Source organism: Notechis scutatus, chromosome 1, assembly GCF_049901735.1.
Source record: "Notechis scutatus isolate UNSWTSFEM ecotype Mainland chromosome 1, rNotScu1.2, whole genome shotgun sequence".
NCBI classification, from domain to species: Eukaryota; Metazoa; Chordata; class Lepidosauria; order Squamata; family Elapidae; genus Notechis; species Notechis scutatus.
In genome coordinates this window covers 43,582,447-43,601,349 of record NC_142009.1, presented here as the reverse complement: position 1 = coordinate 43,601,349, position 18,903 = coordinate 43,582,447, and the positions used below count along the sequence as shown (strand labels likewise).

Sequence of the window (18,903 nt, the reverse complement as noted above, 5' to 3'; positions counted from 1 at the left end):
ATTTTTATTCCCAACATAAAACATATTTGTAAAGCCAAAGTAGTTGCATTCAATTCTATTTCCCATTGACAAAAAGGATTAGTAAGTCAACACTAAGAAATATTTTTTAAAAATTTTTTTAAAAATCCCTTTACTAGCTCTGTTGCTTTATGCATTAACTAAATGTCCACATAAAAATCATTCATGAAACTAAACTGCAATATGCACTGCACCTTATAAGATTCATAAGAAAAATTACACGATGGCCTGGTTAATATCTAAACAATAATGTGATTTGATTGTTTTGGGTTCAGCTTGATGTGTAAACTGATTCTTCATATTCTATATACAAATTAGACCAGCATACCTTGTTCAACAAAATAGCTAAAAATCCTGACTTAGCATGCATTTATTAGGCCAAAGTGTTTCCTAAACTCTCTCTCTTTCACCCACACACACCCACACACACATACATATCAGGTCTGGCTTGGGCCAACCAAATCTTAGAAGCAATGTGGTGATTAGCATCTTCAGGTTTAAGCATATTTAAAAAGATAAGTCATTGTACTATTTTTGTCCATTGAACTAAAGCATGAAGCAGTATGCTCTTTTTCTTAGCTAGTAATATCTAGCAAGTTATCACATTATCCCTTTAGGCTGTAGGAATGTCAATTTAATCCTTGAGTCTAACACACTCTTTGAAACCTCCAGCAAAGTTTTCAGCCTTACCAACCTCCAACAGTTCAGAACCAGGAATTCCAATACACCTGAACAGGATTAAAATGTTGAATTGCCAGTGGACTTCTAATATATGATGTGACATATTTACCTCTTTTTTTTAATTTTATATATTCTTGGTGCATTCTTATAATAATCACAGCTAACCATATCAAAGATTGGATGTGGATACCAGCTCACCCAGCTCAGCTCACCCAGCTCACGCAGCTCAGCATTTCAAGCACCCAGCAACCACCTGCCATTTCAAAAGCTAAACTTGCAGATTGAAAAAGATTTCTTGCATTCAGGAAGAAAAGTAGGCAAACATTGAGAAGAGAATTTGGACAATGAGTCTTTTAAAACCTTTAGCTCAGACACACTAATTCCAGATTTCCATAACTTAACATATATAGATTTAATCCAAAAATACTTTCAGCGAACAGAGGTAACAAAAGCTAGACATTAGAAAACTGGTATTCATTATTTTTTAGGTAACCAATCATGGATATGGTCTCTGTGATCCGCTAGCTAGAAAATGCAGTCCCATTTGACTTTGACTTTTCTATATTAGAACACAGTCTGGGAAATTTCAGTATAATTTGGGTTTTCTGTTTTTATTGCAACTTCTTGTGTTGATTTGCTTGTCTATATTCATGGGATGTCAGAAGAATTTCTCTACCCAGCATCAGCTCATGTATTACAGAAAGCCAAAACATTGAAATATTAGAATTGTTTGCTTTTCTGGTGTCCCAGTGAGAAAGCTAACACCATTGTTGATTATCAGTAGCAGCTGCTTATTTAGGAACTAAATTGGAACAGCATATACAATAGAAATAATTAGGTTAAAATAGGCAGTTGAATAGAACAGGCAGGAAAAAAAAGTTGAGATTAAAAAAAAATCTCTAGAGAGTATTATTTTCAGTACAGCAATCAGTTGATGCCCCCTACATGGAGGACAGCCAAACAAATGCAGGTTATAACCCTGTTTTATATAATTAGTAGCTCTCTGTCAAGTCACGCTGTAATTCAAATTCAAGTGCTGCATAAATCACTTAATTATAAACTCAGAACAATTAAGGCTAGAAAAATTGTTCCACGCTGTATCTTTAGGATAAAAACTTTAAATATGGAGTCTGGTGTTTTTCCCTCTGTATCTTTAGGATAAAAGCTTTAAATATGGAGTCTAGGGTGTTCAACACTAAAGACTGTCAGATGAAGTTTGCTGTAGCCAAAATATAGACAGTAACATCCAAAATCTCTTCAGAATGCTCTATGGCCTCCATTCATCAAACAAAAGCTACGGAAAACTCTCTCACCATCTTACTAAAGGTCCTGTGAATCACTTTAAAGTGTTTTGTGCTGAAGAACTGCAGTATCCCAGGTTATTTCAGGATACATCCTCACCTCAGGAAGCCTATGAATTAGAATAAGCAATATTTATTCAAGTTATTGGAGACCATGATTCTACCACTATCACGGATTGTTTACCATACCTGTTATTTGACATTTAAATGGAGTATAGTATTCATATAATTTTTAAAAATTTGATTGGACTAAGTATTACTTCGTAAAGTATGTAATGATTAATACAAACCTCATACTGGACACCTATTTGTAGAGCAGAATGAAAACTCCCAGCATGCTGAATGGATTTTGATAAAATTTATTCCCGCTCAAAATAAAAGAGACAAACAGTAGAAAGTTGCAAGAATCTAAACCATCCTCCCAAAATGCAAAGTAATGCTTTCTCTACTTGCCCAGAATATAAAAGAGAGGGTTTAAAGAAAACTAAAATATTCTGAAAGCTTCTGAAGATGAAGATTTTAAAAAAAAAACCTCAACTACAGTTCCAGCAATCATCATGACTTTTCACTTAGCGCACACACACTGCAAGACAAATTTCACATTTACACGTTAGCCTTCTTTACACATAGTAGTATATTTTTATTCAATTTTTTCTTATATGGTAAGCTGAATAGTTATGGGAACCTAGGTAGTCTTAAAGCCAAGTAAAGATTTGAAATCAAATATCCTCAGCCTAAATCCAAACTATCTCAAGAGTCAGCAATCTTTTCCGTATCAGGCACCATTATGCAATAACAGGGGCACATACAAGTATGATTTTAAAGTGGGTCAAAATTCACAGATGCTGCAGGCTCTATGTCCATTGCCATGTTGCCAAATCTTATGTAAGCTACCATATTGTATCAGTTATCAACATGAAATTCATTGAAATTACCATTTGGCATCAACATAGCACAATTATATTTTCTGTCCCTACTATTACTATGTTTTCTGATTTATTTTAAAAGTCACAAGAACAAATGTAACCAACAACAAAACAAAACAAAAACCTAAAGCTGACAACAAAATGTTTAATAGTAATAAAAGGTTTAGTACTAATAAAATATTTCAAATCTTAACATTAAGTCCTAGAAACAGAAGAGAGCAGCAAGTAAAGATCTTGATCTTGAACTATTTATTTCTCAAGTAAAAATATTAAAAAATATTTGGAAAAATAAATATCTCTCAAAATTCCAATGAAATAACATTCTGATCAAATAACAAAATTCTGATCAAATAACAGCTATAGTTCCTACCTCTGTTGTTTGGCCTCCTGTCCTCTGGGATGTCTGCTTCTCATTGAACTCAGGAAAGCCTTTCCCCTTAGAAATTTCTTACATCACAGGATTCAAACTCTGGAAAAATGCAAAATTCACAGATCAGGAAAATAGTTCTAGCTTGTATAAATCTTACATTCCATCAATAGTTCAGATAGGACCATCATCATTAACTCTGATATGTCATATCACATATTGAAATACATCTGCTTTTACATACATAAAAAGTATTGAAGATACAGTATCTCCAGTATTAAGAAACACTGTTTTTTGCTGCTTTCCTAATATCAATATTTTACCTTGAAGATGTCATGAATTTCCCATTAAACCACTAAAATATTAATTAGAGCTGATTATCAAGAGATACATTTTATTTATTTAGTGCATTTATATCACACTGCAACATAGGAGTCTTGGCAGCTACTTTGATATACCCAAAGCAAAGAACTGAGGGACAGTCTAGATTTAAAGAGGAAAAAAATATTCAGAGTATTCAGGGCATTCACACAGCACCTGTCAACAACTCCTAAGGAATTTGCATCATTTTCAGAAATCACAAGGTTGCTGCAACACAGAAAAAGATCTATTCAGTTTTAAGGAGGTGCTACCTAATTGCAACATGTACACCAGGAGTGTAAAACTGGCGGCCTGAGAGCCGAATGCATCACACACAGGCCACGCCCACCCCCAGCTCTGTGGATGGGAAAAACATTGTGAAACGTCACATGACGGTTTTACACTGATGTATACCCTCACTCAGCACCTGCACAGTGCTACAAAGAAATAATATAGAATGCTTGCATCTCCTTTTCCCACAGCATTTATAGGTGCTCCCAAGCAAGATTTTATTTGGCAAATGCTGAGTCATACATAGGATTTTATAAGAGATCCTAATGAAACATCTATGAATAATTCTCCCAAAACCCTTCTGAAACATTTTGAATGAAATAGTTTATTTCAGAATGAGAAATTAAATATTTAAGGCAGGGTAAATTCCAAATTCATCAATGTATTGCATTGCATTGCATTGCATTGCATTGCATTGTTTGTATTCCCAACTCTTTGAGGTAGGCCAAGGCCAAAAACAAAGAAGCAGCATGAATTCCAAAAATACTCTTTACTGCTGTAGGTTAAAGTAACAGAATTTTGAAACTCATGACTAAGATTTTCCATCTTTTAGCTGCTACAAGTAACTAACTCTGACATTTCTGGGAGTAGTATTGAAAAGGAGATGCTTGCCTTCCTAATGCATCCCACACAAAGTTGTCATGAGCTTTATATAAAGAATGAAATATAACGTATTTCCTCATGTACCTAACTACAGCTTTAAGAGAATAGGCTGTGAAGCTGGCATTTCTGGTAAACAACATAAGCTTACCATTTCCACTGTCACTTCCATTAATTTCCAAAACCTGCTAATCAATTTTTGCTTTGTTTTATAAAAATGTCTACTTGACCAAAGGTCATAAAATACAATTTTCCTGGATAGTCATGGACAAATAATTCACTGAGGGCTATCAAGAGCAGGATCAGAATATCATTAAGGACTGGTAATCCAAGAAATGAAAAATATTAGTGAAAAGTACCATTGTTTTTGCCTAATAACTGGCTTTTCCCACAGATTAATTTTAAGTGAAATTAAACATCACTTTTCAATCAAATCTATCACTGTGAGAAAATCAGAAGGAAATTCTGTAAACTATGAGATCCTGCCCTGATGTTAGTGAATGTAAGCCTCAATAAGATTAACAATCTACTCCTATCTGTGTATATGTGTATATTACTCTTTGAATTCAGTAAAAATTACCTATGCTCAAGCAAGATAGGATAATATCAAGTTGTTGAAAGTCACCAAGAAAGGAATCTGTGCAAGAATACATCTAGAACATGCTGAAATATTCTTGAACCAGATTCAAGTCTGAAAAAAACATGGAACCACTGTAAGAAAACAGTTCACAGTTCCTAGTGCTTGGTCCAAAGCACTCCTTCCAGATCATTTTCAAAGTGTGCACTGCCTTATAGTACGTCACTTCAAAATGCTTCTACAGTAAAAAGGATAAATGTATTTTAAATGAATAAAATATTGCAGAACCATTTCAGCTGCAATCACTTAAGTAGTGTTGCAATGTGGGAAAGGAAGGTACTCTACCTCAAATACCATTAATTAAAGGATCAAAGAGGGCAGCTTTCTTACCAGGGAAAAAAAAACCCAGGAATGCACAGAAAAGTGTCCAAAGCCAGCAAAATGGTTGTTTCAATGTGCTATCACTGCAGTGGCAGTATTCACAAGTAGGTTTTGCTTTGTGGAGGAACACTGAAGGAGTTTCATCAAATGCACAAAGTGAAGTGCTTCTTCAAGGCTCTACACAGGCTATTTGTTACTATATTTATCTCTCTGAATACAGCTTTGAATTGATGGGGTTGTTTTCAAAAGCAGTGACAAAATCGTAACAACCATCCTGGATCAAACCAAAGCAGATCTAGCCCCCAGGATTCTGCTTTCTAGAGTGGCTGACTAAATGTTAATAGAAGACCACACAATAGCATCTTTTTGCTCATATGCTTTGGAAATTGTTATCAAGTTATTGTTTCTGAAACTAGTGGCAATATTTAGTCATTAATTTCTAGGTACTGATTGTCTCATTCTCCCTTGATTTGTTCAATAACATACTAAATACAAATTAAAGGCTAGATTTATATTCTGCATTTGTATCTTCCACAAGTCAACCATGCACTGTATAATGAAATACATCTATTTGATTTTAAACTTCCATCATGCTGCTATTTTGCATGATGGTTAAGACCTAGTATTGTAAGAAGAAAGTGTTGTGTGTATTGTTTGCTTTACATCATGCATGATCTTATAAAGCTCTGACTAAGGAGATATACTCTCGTTGTCAGACCACACTTGAGTTATGCTGAGAAATGCACCGCAACAAATAAATAGTACCAAGTTAAAGTTGATTAGGAGAGAAAAGTTAATTTAGTGTAAATATAAATGGCATATATTAAACACAGTCAATGACTATCATGTTGTGTTTTCAACATTAACAATCATAATTAATTAGGAAATGTTGGTCAAATAATTTTGCATGTTTCTCCCTCAGAAATATTATTTTTGAGATATTTAACAACCTAAATCCATTATTATCATGAGGAGCTTTTAATTGGAGCTATCATTTTTCCCAATTCCGTGTATTCTAACCATAATAATACGGTATGTTTGGGCTTACAATCATATGTAATGCAGCTTAAGTCTCAAGTCTATTCATTTATCTTCCTTAGTAGAGCAGGTTACAGTTATCCAAAGCTAAACTACGAAGTCTTCAATTAAAGCACTTTATGTAGCTGTGCTAGGTAAAATTCCAGAAACTGTTACTACTACTACTGAGCTAATAATAGTTTATCATATAGTATTATATAATAAAATTTATCATATAATGTATTAAATGTACAAATGTACATTAAATGTACAACATGCAGCTCCACTTAGGAATTCTGCTTACAGTAGTGTAAAAAAAAGGAAGGGATAAAACTTAATTCCTCCCAATATTTACTTCACTAAATATCTCCTCCATACATTTAAAAAAATCTCCATTAATGTCAATGGAGTTAGTTCTGGCATCACCTGAGGAAACAGAAATTGCATTATGCAAATAATTCATATAAAAGGTATAACTTTGCAATTGTGCCTTTTGCATAGATAGCTGTCAGGACTGAGTCTTCACATGCTTAGTTTAACTCCCACATCCAATTCTTAATACAAATATCTGTAAACAACTAATTTATGTATTTTACAGAAATCGCATCTTAAAATGTACTTGTAATAGACCACTTTTTCATTCAAGATTTTACCACATAGCCTTTACATCAGGGATAGAGGATTTCCATACATCAACAAAGACCCCTCCCACTCCTACAAGATTCCTCAACATCATCTCCTCAAATTTTCTTCAAGTCTCATCTGTTCCCTTTGAGAAGCATCAGTTGAGTTAGCTCTATCATCCATGTGTCATTGGTCAATCTTTTTAAGCCATCTATTTTAATGAATGACATGAATTTGATGTGTTATTTATGCACTTTCTTTTGATGCAAGCTTCTTAGCAATCAATTGTATTGATTGGACCTGCCTTCTAGAGGAACAAGAAAAAATGTGTCTATGTTCCCTGTAAACACATTAATATTAGTACAATGTTCTAATGCATCAGCTTCCAATTAGAAGTTGCAGGTCAGAGATTCAATATATGTTTCATATCTAAAGTGATCAAATTCAGCCCTTGACTTTGCCACCAGAGCTAGGAAAACCTCTGCCCAAAATTCTACAAGGCCATCTTCAGGCACCATACTGTTTGATATTCCTCTACAGAACAGTTTCTTATAATCTCAGGAAAAATATTGTTCTAATCAAACAGTATCAGTTTGTAAATCATTTTAGAATGTTATTAGAGTTTTACAAAATTATTTTTGAGACTGTACATGCAGATACAGGATTGTAGTCTAAATGTTAATAACCTGAGGTCTATATAGCACTATGAAATTTACAGTTTAATTTTCAATTACCTTAGTGTATGGAAGTAACATTAGCATAAAAGTGCTAATCACTGCATACAGCATCAATAATTCCTTTAACAGTATCAGAGTCTTTTTTTAAACTGATTTTAACGACAAATATTTTCTGTTATCTCAATTCAGTCACTGGTATACTTAAATAAATTTAAATTCTGTATTTAATAATCCAACATAAAAATTCACCAAATTCATTAAGGTTTGTATAAAATCCTGGCCCAATTTGTCTGGTTCAAATCATTTTTCAAATGTTCTAATGCCCCTATATCTTAATATCTGCTCACAACAAAATATGAATTTCTAGAAATGAAAAAATTTCTTCGATTACTGAAACTCCTTTCTCACTCAGAACTGTCATAATAAAACACTGAGCAGGGTGATCCAGGATCCAATTATGTTCTTACAGTGACCGAATCTCTAGATTATGCCATGAAATATATGAAGCTGGCAACAAAATTACAAATATTTAACATAATTCATTCCCCCAAATGCAGAAGTATGACATTCAAAACTTAAGAAGTGACCAGATTGTGTATCACTGTAGACAATTGTATCTGGAAGATATATGTGTAGTGAAATATTGTATTTTAGACGAGATAACTGATTAGAAAGCATTCAAAATAAAATTGATGTATAAGAAGATTAATGATAAAAAAGAATAACTGAAAGTGATCTAAAAAGGAGGTAGCAATGGTTTAAAGCAGGGGTCCCCAACCACCGGTCCGCGGACTGGTACCGGTCCGCGGAACAACTCCTACCGGGCCGCTGGCTTGCTGGGCGCCGCCATCATTTTTGATGAAAAAGTGCTTCTGGTGAGCTTTTCCGGGTAGAAAGCTCACTGGAAGCACGCTTTCATCAAAAAGATGGCGGCGCCCAGCTGAATGCACTGGGCGCCCAGCTGATGCCGGAGACACGCGGCGCCCAGCTGATGCCGGTACCGGGCCGCGTGTGTAAAAAAGGTTGGGGATCACTGGTTTAAAGTACATAATGGAATAATAAAAGAAAAATGTCTCATTTGCAAACAAAAAACTTCAATCAAAAAGTATCAACCTGAGACTTATCTGTTACTGCCACATAAGTTTTGTTATTAGATAATCAGAAGTTTCATACTAAACAGAACTATGCTTTTGGAGGGCGGAGCTGGCGTCGCAACGATACAGCATGAGATCTTTGAGGTCTGAGATCGCTGCCGATATCTTTGCTCCTGGATGATCCTATCGGATCTAAGCCGTCCCGAAGAGACGGTGAAATTGAAGAGCGCATCCTGTTGATCCCAGGGATACCGCAAAGTCCCTGGTAGATCCAGGAGAAGCTCTTCTTGCCAGCGGCAAAGAGGCAGCCATTAAAGCTGCTGAAGTTGGGACAGCTCCGAAACGGAAGAGAGCAGAAAGAGAGAGTGTGCTGGTTTGGTGAGAACTTTTTTTTTTATTTTAAGATCTGAAAGGACACCCTAAGGAAAAGAAAGAATCTGTAAAAGTTTTGATAGAAGTGATTAAGCGGCGATTTTAAACAGGAATGTCAAAGTAATGTTTTTGTTTTTTTTCTCATTGCTGGATTTTCTATATATGATCTTGTATTTTGAAACTGGACTGGTTTTTTCGTTTATATCTATTTTTTTCTTCTCCTTTTTGATTTTGTAATATTTTAGGCCAGAGGCTCCCTTTAGTTATTTCATTTTAAAAAAAATATATTTTCTTTTTTTATTAATTCTTATTATATCCTGCTCAGAAAAGGAGGAGGAAAGTGAGAGCAAAGAAACTTTGTAACACTGCCAACTAGAGGCTTGAAAATATTCTAGTGACCAGACAAAGCTGAGAAAGAAAGAACTGAGACTCTTTTTCAAGGACATTGCTATTTGATAAGATAGAGGGAAGAGCATGGGAGAGTATTATTGCAGGTGCTCTTCTGGGTTTCTATCAACAGCTGGAGTCTGGTGTTGAAACATAGAGGGGAAAAAGGTGATAAGTTTTTGGAGAAGAGAGTCTTGGATAATCAAGCAAAGTGCAGTGTGCCCTTTTTATCTTTTTTTTTGTAATAACTATTTGGGTTTTTGGCTTTGTTGGAGCTTGTCTTTGTTTTTCTTTTTTCTTTTTTTTGGAAGTCCAATCTCTACATTTGTTTTTATTTTAAAGGGAAAGCCTTAAAAGCCTTTTTTCCCCCTTTCCTGGTATTTTTGCTTTTTCATCTACCTTTCTGGTTTATTTTTATGTACTTTTTTCTATTTGAGACCTTTCAATTGGATTAAGGTGTTGAAGAACCTGAAGAATTTTTCCTTTTCCTTTTTTTCCCTTTTTCTTTTCTTAAGTCTTTTTCTTTATCTAACTATTGATTGGATTAAGGTATACAAGAACCTGAAGAAACTTTGTCCTCCCTTTTTTTTCTTTTTTATTATTATCATTGGGCTTCTTTTTTCTACTATTTTTATTTTGAACTATAATTGGTACCAACAATTGGTACAGTCAAAATTAGGGAAAATATTTACTTCCTTGACCCAATGTAAGAAAAGAGGAGTGGTTTTATATATTAAAGAGACCACCCCAGCAAAATTGATCTATACCAATGATGATGGAAGAATACTAATGGTGGAAATAATGGACAATAATATGAAAACACTCCTGATTGCAATTTATGCTCCGAATGACAAACAAGAAGAATTCTACAAAAAATTACATATGAAAATAATTGAACTGGACTATGTTAATATAGTTATGATGGGAGATTTTAATACAGCACAGAAAACAATAAAGCAAAACAGAAAGACTCTCCCTAAATCTTTTTTTTAAATGGTAGATGAAATAAACTTAAAAGATACATGGAGAGAAAGAAATGCTAAAACTAAACAATACACCTTCTATTCAAATAGACACTTATCATGGTCCAGAATAGATATATGGATGTCAACAGAATTAATATCTAACATTCAAGAAATAAATATTGAAACAAGTACTTGGGCAGATCACAATCCAATGACAATTAAATGGAAAGGACAAAAAAGAAGATCTAGATGGACGTTAAATAATACTATTTTAAAGGAAAAAGACTTCACACAGTGGATGGAGAAAGAATTGGCTTTTTTCTTTAGAGAAAACAAAAAAGAAGATACATCAATTCAGAATGTATGGGATACAATGAAGGCATATGTTAGAGGCTTGATAATAGACTATACAAGGAAAAGGAATACTATGAAAAGGCTAGCCTCTAAGGCCTTAGAGGATGAGTATAAAAGACTTGAAAAAGAGCTATAGAAAATGCCACAGAAAAAGGACATCAAGCTAAAAATGGATATAATTAAACACAAAATGGGTCAAATAGAAAAAGAAGAATTAGCACAGAAAATTAGAGGTGCTAAACAGAACTACTTTGAAGACACAAACAAACCAGGTAGATGGTTAGCATACAAATTGAGAAAGGAGAAAGAATCAAGGAAAATATTGCAATTAATAGATGACCAAGGCCATGGTAGCAAAGAGAAGAAGGAAATCATTCGAGAGTTCTATGGGAAATTATATATGCAAGAGAATATTGATGAGGAATGAGTTAAGCAGTACTTACAGAATGCTAATTTACCTCAGATACCTAAAGAGACTGAAAAAATGTTAGAAAGCAATATGATGATGATGGAGTTAACTGAAGCACTCAAGAAGCAAAATAATGGAAAGGCACCAGGCCTAGATGGACTTCTGGCAGAATTTTATAAAACGTTACAAGAATCGTTGAATCTTCCATTGCTAGAAGTTATGAATGAAGTTATGTTAAAGAAGAAGATACCTAAATCATGGTCAGAAGCCTATATTACACTTATTCCAAAAGAGGAGGCCGGCCCATTACAAATTAAGAACTATAGACCCATTTCTCTACTAAATGCAGATTATAAAATCTTTGCTTCAATATTGGCAGAAAGACTTAAAAAATATTTAAATAATTTTATCCATCCTGATCAAAATGGATTTCTGCCAAAGAGACAAATTAAAGACAATATGAGAGTAATCTTGGATACTTTGGAATACTACGAGGCACATCCTGAAAAACAAATGGCTCTGATATTTTTAGATGCACAAGAAGGCATTTGATAATGTGAATTGGCGATTCATGTTATTACTGTTGGAACAGATGGGTTTTGCTAGAAAATTTATTCAAGCAATAGAAGCTATATACTATAAGCAAACGGCAAAGGTAATGATAGAGGGAGAACTGACAGACTCTATTAATATAAGAAAAGGAACAAGACAAGGGTGCCCACTATCACCTTTGTTGTTTGTGTTAACTTTGGAAGTGTTAAACAGAAATATTAGAGATGAAAAGAATATAAAAGGAATGAAAATCAAAAAGGAAGAATTCAAGCTGCAAGCATTTGCGGATGATCTGGTTTTCATCTTAGAAGACCCTTTAGAAACAGCATCAAAATTGATAGAAAAGATAGAGACATATGGAAAGGTGGCTGGTTTGAAAATAAATAAAGATAAGACAAAGATTTTGACAAAGAATATGCTATTAAGACAAAAGGAAGAACTGGTAGATCTATTGAAAATTCAGGTCACGAATAAGATCAAGTACTTGGGGATATATTTGACAGCAAGATGTAGTACATTAAAAGAGAATAATTATATTAAACTTAAACAGCAGATAGCGCTAGATTTGGCAAAATGGGAAAACTCACAACTGTCACTAATAGGGAGAATTTTAACAATCAAGATGAATATATTACCCAGAATTTTATATTTGTTTCAAACAATTCCAATTAGGCTTGGAAAAGACTACTTTGAAGATTTAAATAAAATTGTGTTGAAATATATATGGCAAGGTAAGAAAGCGAGAATAAAGTTAAAACTTTTGCAAGATGCTAGAATTAGAGGAGGATTTGGTTTACCTAATTGGGAATTGTACTACCAAGCTACAAATCTGATGTGGGTTAAGGAATGGATAACACTAAGAAATACTAGATTGTTGACATTAGAAGGACATGATTTGTTGTTGGGGTGGCATGCTTTTTTATGGTACAAAGGAACTAACACACAGGGGTATTTTAGAAGACATTATATACGGGAGTCTCTGTGGTTAAACTGGGAGAAGATTAAAAGACAATGTTATTTGAAAATTCCAGTCTGGTTATCGACTATTGAAGCATTTTCGTATCCTATAATATACAAAAAGGAACAAAGAGTTAGATATGGTGAAATATTGAATGAAAAGGGTGAACTTAAATCTATGCAAAAACTAGAGGAACAAGGTATAAAGATGAATTGGTTTTCATATGCGCAAATACATTCAAGGTATGATAAAGATTCTAAAACAGAAAGTTTCTATGATAAACTGACTGACTTAGATAAGATTTTGACAGGTACTGATGAAAAGGTGATTAAAAAAATTGTATGGATATTTATTAGAAATTAAACTAGAAGAAGAACAAGTTAAAGAAACTATGACTGCTTGGGGGAAGAATTTTGGATATGGGATTGATTTAGAGAAATGGCAAAAACTGTGGTCTCAAAATTATAAAATGACAATGTCAACAGCATATAAAGAAAATTGGTATAAGATGTTTTACAGGTGGCATTTCCCCCGACAAGAATAGTAAGAATGTTCAAGAATAAATTCGAAAAATGTTGGAAATATCATCAGACACCTGGCTCATATTACCATATGTGGTGGACTTGTGCGGATGCTAAAAAATACTGGACTAAAATCCACATGTGGTTGGAAAAAATGACAAAAAAACATATAGACTTGAAACCAGAGATATTTTTATTGGGAATTTTACCTGAAATATATAGTAAAGACTTGAAATACCTGGTTGTAAATGTATTAACAGCGGCTAGGATTGTATTTGCTAAAAACTGGAAAAATGAGAAAATACAATCACAGGAGGAAATCATTAAGAAAATATTGGAATGTGCTGAAATGAGTAGATTGACATTTGAAATTAGAGAACAAGAGCATAAACAATTTTATAAAATTTGGGATCTTTTCTATCAATGGTTAGACAATAAAGTACAGTAATGAAATATGTAGACTTTTAGAAAATAATAAATATATAAAGATGTACTTCTTTCTTATTATATCTACAAAATGATTTTAGGATAGATTTGGGATGATAATATGAACTGTTATAAAATAAACTAAGTAAATTATGGTTATCTTGTAAAACATGAATGAATAAAAGTATAGTCAAATGATTGATTAATAATGATGCTAAGGTATTTGTTTGATTGACAATATGAGATTATATGTAATGTAACTGTAATTGAAGACTACCAAATGGAAGCACAAAACAATTTGTAAACCAACCGGCACACTGTATGTACACCTATGGAAGATAGCTTGATGTTTTTATGTTTTGTTTGTTTATGTTTGTTTTTAAAAACCAATAAAATTAAAAAAAAAAAAAGAACTATGCTATCTATTCAGCTCAAAGCTGCAAAGCCTTTCTGTCCTTTCTTACCTCCTCCTAAGAACAACTCAAAGGAATTGGGGTTTTGGGCAATTGAGAAAAAGTCACCACATTTTAGTAAATTTGCCATTTAACATTCCACTATGATTTCCTAACCTCTAATCCCAGTCTTTCTGCAAAATCCAATGGTATCTTTCAACATTTATTTGAAGCATCAATCTGTGCATCGACCAGGAATAATCATTTTAAAAAGACGCTCCTATTAACTAATCCAAAGAATGGGTTATGTTTGAAATGACATACAGGGGCACATCTACGGTACTTCAAGCAAAATTGAGGAAGGGTAAGTGCGCATATAGCAATCTGATCATCACCACTTTCCTCTTTTCTTGTAATGTATGTTATGTTAATGTAGGTTTTCAAAAAAAAAAAACAAACAACCCAGAGATTTCTGGAGTGTCTGAAAATTTCCAAAGCCACTGAAGAAAGAAATACAGCCCCATTTTCTTGGCACATCTTCCATACAAAAACTTTGTATGGTTGTTTCACCTGAGCAGCTCCCAACTCAGACCAATGACTCATGTTCTCCGTCTACACCCACCATAGCTAAAAAAGATGCTCGGACGCTTCCATTTACTTCCACCCCGCCGTCTAAGCGTTTCCCGGGGCAATAAAAGTCACCATCAGAGCCCCGCCTCCAGCCTCTCAGGTAGACCACGAGGCCCGCCCTTGAAAAGCTCCGCCCCTCGCTTCCCCTCCCCTCCGCCTGCACTGCAGTTCGTCCAAACTCGCCTTCGGCCGCTTCCACCCCACTCAGCGGCTGCTCCGAAGCGCGACTGGCCAAACACATCGTCAATCTAGCCCCGAGGCATCCTGGGAGGTTAAGATCCCCCGCCACGCCAAGCCTCCAGTCTCTGTCTCTCCTTCCCCGCCCCCCCCGCCCCCGAAGGAGAGAGAACTACAACTCCCAGAATGCACCACTAGGCCACACTTCAGAGGAGGGGTCCAGGCACGGCCCTACCTCCTGGGCCCCAGCCCCCTCCTGGTTCCCCCAAGTGTTCTATTAGGGGGATAGCGGGGCTGTAGTCACGCCTCAAAAAAAAAACACCCCACTCTCCGGGCAGGCCAGCCCGTCCCCTCGGCGCTCACCTGGTCCTTGCCGCAGCCGTTGGCGAGGGTGGTGCATCCTCTACCAGCTGCCCTCAGTCAGTGCGGCACCGGCGCGTAGCTCCCTGCCCTGCCTGGGACCGTCTGGGAAGCTGCCTCCTCCAGTGGGGGCCGCCCGGGGAGCATCCTCCCCCCTCCCGCACCGGCCTCGGGATGGGTCCGCGGCGGCAGAAGGGAGGAGGAGGAGGAGGCTCCGCTAGCGGGATTCGCCCACAATGCACTACGCGCAGAAGCAGCAGCGGCCGCCGCCGTCCCTGACATCAGCTCTAGCCTCCGCAGCGTCGCCCCGCCCTACCTTGCCGGCTTCCTTCGGGATCTCCCGTGGCTTCCACGCGCCGCAACAGGGTTGCCTCCCCACGGTGCGGCCCCCGTCGTTGCACGAAGTGCCTCGTGCGGGCACCGGTCTGAACCCTCCTTCTGTGTGCCTTTTAAGAGAACTAGGGCTAGCATGTCTGGACTGCAAAACTCCGAACCTCGCATCACAACGCGTTAGGGTTGTCTGTACTCATTTGCTCTTGTCTGGGATTGGTGCTGGCCGGATGTGATTACCCTCTGATAAGTGGGAAATCCTGATCGCTCCAGCACATGAATGGACACCATGCACTAATACTTCATCAACTCACTCCTACGAGGTCTTTCGCTGCTGAGGTGACCGTAGCAACAAAAAGTTTCTTTCAACCTATTTCCCTGTTTTATCCATCAAGTATTTTCATGACTTTGTCATCGTTATTAAATGCACTTAAAAATAAAGCACATAAATATATTCATTACTTTTATATTTTAATTGTGGGAATTATGTCCCCAGTACCTCTATTTATTTATTTTTTTATTTATTTGATTTGCCAATTGTTTACAAGATAATAAGTATAAGTGTATACATAGTTGTGAATACATGAAATGGGTACATATAAGAAAAATAAAAGAAGAATAAGAGAAACAATAGGACAGGGACGGTAGGCACGTTGGTGCGCTTATGCCCCCCTACAGACCTCTTAGGAAAGGGGTGAGGTCAATAGTAGACAGTCTAAGGTTAAAGTTTTTGGGGTTTGGGGAAGAAACTACAGAGTCGGGTAGAGTATTCCAGAGTATTTGTGCAGGTACAACTGACAACCACAAATGATCCCCAAATTCCTGTTGCTGACGCAGTTCTTGAGTTTAGCTCCATTTTATAACCTTTCTTTGCCATAGTTGTTAAGCAAATCACTGCAGTTGTTAAGTGAATCTTGTGGTCAGTAAGGAAATCTCGCTTCTCTCACTGACTTTTGTTTGTCAGAAGCTGGCTGGAACATAAAAAAAATGGTGATCACATGACCAGTGTGGATGCTGCAATAGTGGTAAGCGAAAACTGATAATCAAATCCCTTTTTTCAATGCTGTTGTAATTTTTAATGGTCACCATTAAAAATTGTTGTAAGTTGTAACTTGAGGACTATCTGTAGTAAATTGGAGGGGGTTTTCTTACATTGAAATTGGGTAACAAGACAATGAAATGTGAAAAAAATCAAAAAGCAGTAAAATAGGCCAAGCCTCTGTGCCAATGGACATCATAGATGCTTATGGAACAGAGATGAAGAAGGATCGACATTAAAAACTATGATAAATGGATGCTCAACTTTAGAGATAAAATTTCAACACAGCAAGAAGATTGTGGACTAAATCTGTAAAATGTACATCAATTATAACTCAAAATTTGTACAAAATGTTCTATAGACGGTATTCAACTCCATCAATAAAATCTAAAATTGACAAATAATGAATGCTTACAGAAAATAAAGCACTTTAAAGAAGACAAAAAATCCACAGCTAAAATTCTCTTCTGCATGCAAGGCATTGAGATTATTGCAATCTTTTTCCTCAAGTCATCTGTCTTTTGTAGTCCCAGAAAACCTTGTGAAACTTGTTCGTCCAACCTGGCACATTTGACTACTTTAACACATTAACATTCTGTAGCATCACCATCTGCTTGTATGAAGTCATCTAACTCTTTATGGTTGTTTTTTCTTGCATATCAATTTGATTCAATCATGGATAAGAAGCAGACATTTCTTGAAACCATGTTTACTAACGCATTATCTTTCCTTTAAATTACTATGGAGCTACGGTATAATAGCATATAGGTATAGAAAAATTTAATTAGCTGTCTACTCAAATATGGATATTTTAATTGCCCCCTGGTACTTCAGATATGACACCTCTTAAAAAGTTCACTCACCACCCCAAGAACCTTTTGGCTGGAGAGAGAGCGAATGTACCTTCACCCAAATAAGGCACTTTCAGACAGAACACTTTCTCTGGCTATGCCTATTTTGCATTGTCTGGCAACCTGGATTATTTCCCTCCTCATCCCTAAATAAAATATGTTTGCCAGCTCAACTCCAAGTAACTTCACAGATACTCTATTTTTAGCTTTTTTTTCCTTATCCTTTATTTTATAAATAACTCAAAGCAGGAAACATATCTAACATCTTTTCCTATTAATTTTTCTTTTGAAAGGAAGTTTTTCTTTCAAGTTTTCTTGGCTGCAATATGGAACTTGTTTACCAATATTTGTGGGAGGAAAGAGGGCTGGCATAGATCTACCTATCACCAATGCCCGTTGAAATAACTGCTACTAAATTTGAAGAAACCATATGAAAAAAACTCCTGTATCATTCTTTAATCTTCTAGTGTTCAACACACCTGTTATTGTTCACAATATGTTAACCACATGGCCATGGGACTGGGCAAATGCAAGTTTTGGGTAGAATGGACATATGGGTATCTATTAAGTCCACTGTTGATTTTGAAGATTAATGTATCACTGCAAAATGGGCATCCCCCTTCCCAAGAAGTTGAAGTCTATTGTTTTCCCTGTAACGGCTGATGTTTGCTTCTCCCCACAAAAGGTCCCCCCCCACCCCCACGTGCAATTCTTGGTATCATTGCTAGTACATTTCATGAGTAGTGGCCTAAAGGTGGAGCTCTCACCTCCCAGTCAGAAGGCTGTGGAGTTCAATCCTAGGTAGAGGCATATATTTCTCTCTCTGGGAATGTTGAGAATATATCTGCTGAATATAACTCTGCATTGGCGACAGGAAGGGTATCCAGCCAGTAAACACTCAGCTCCATTCAGTTGTCCAGACTCCATCCCTCAAGGGATTATGGGGTTTGTTAAAAGATGATTGCTAGTACATTTCACATGTCATTCAACATAGCTTTGTTAGAGGATCCATACATCTCAAACCATACTGTTCAGATGATGCTATGGTATCTTCTTCCAGCAAATAGCTTCACATATGTATGCCTCCAAGTTCAAAACCACACACACCCAGAGCGATGGTATTTAAGATCTTTTCTTAGCAGGTATGGGTTACCTTCTTTATGAACTGTCAAATTAGAGCATTCTTAAACCATTTTAACTAATTATATTTTATGGACATTTTTCTAGGAAAGGCTGTATTTCTGGTTTCATCAGAACAATAGTATT

The 18,903-nt window shown here is 36.0% G+C and overlaps 1 protein-coding gene across 2 annotated transcripts in view; it reads right to left on the bottom strand.

The window, feature by feature from the left end:
- Window positions 1-15,653, bottom strand: part of TTBK1 (tau tubulin kinase 1) — a 112,183-nt gene extending 96,530 nt beyond the window's left edge. The window contains exons 1-2 of one of the 2 annotated variants that reach the window (XM_087962600.1): window positions 15,421-15,653; window positions 3,297-3,395 (exon numbers count right to left, since the gene is read on the bottom strand). The gene's annotated coding sequence lies outside the window, so the exon portion shown is untranslated. The remainder of the gene's footprint in view (window positions 1-3,296; window positions 3,396-15,420) is intronic. The other variant, XM_087962604.1, reaches the window with a different exon arrangement.
- Between the last annotated feature and the right edge of the window lie 3,250 nt (window positions 15,654-18,903).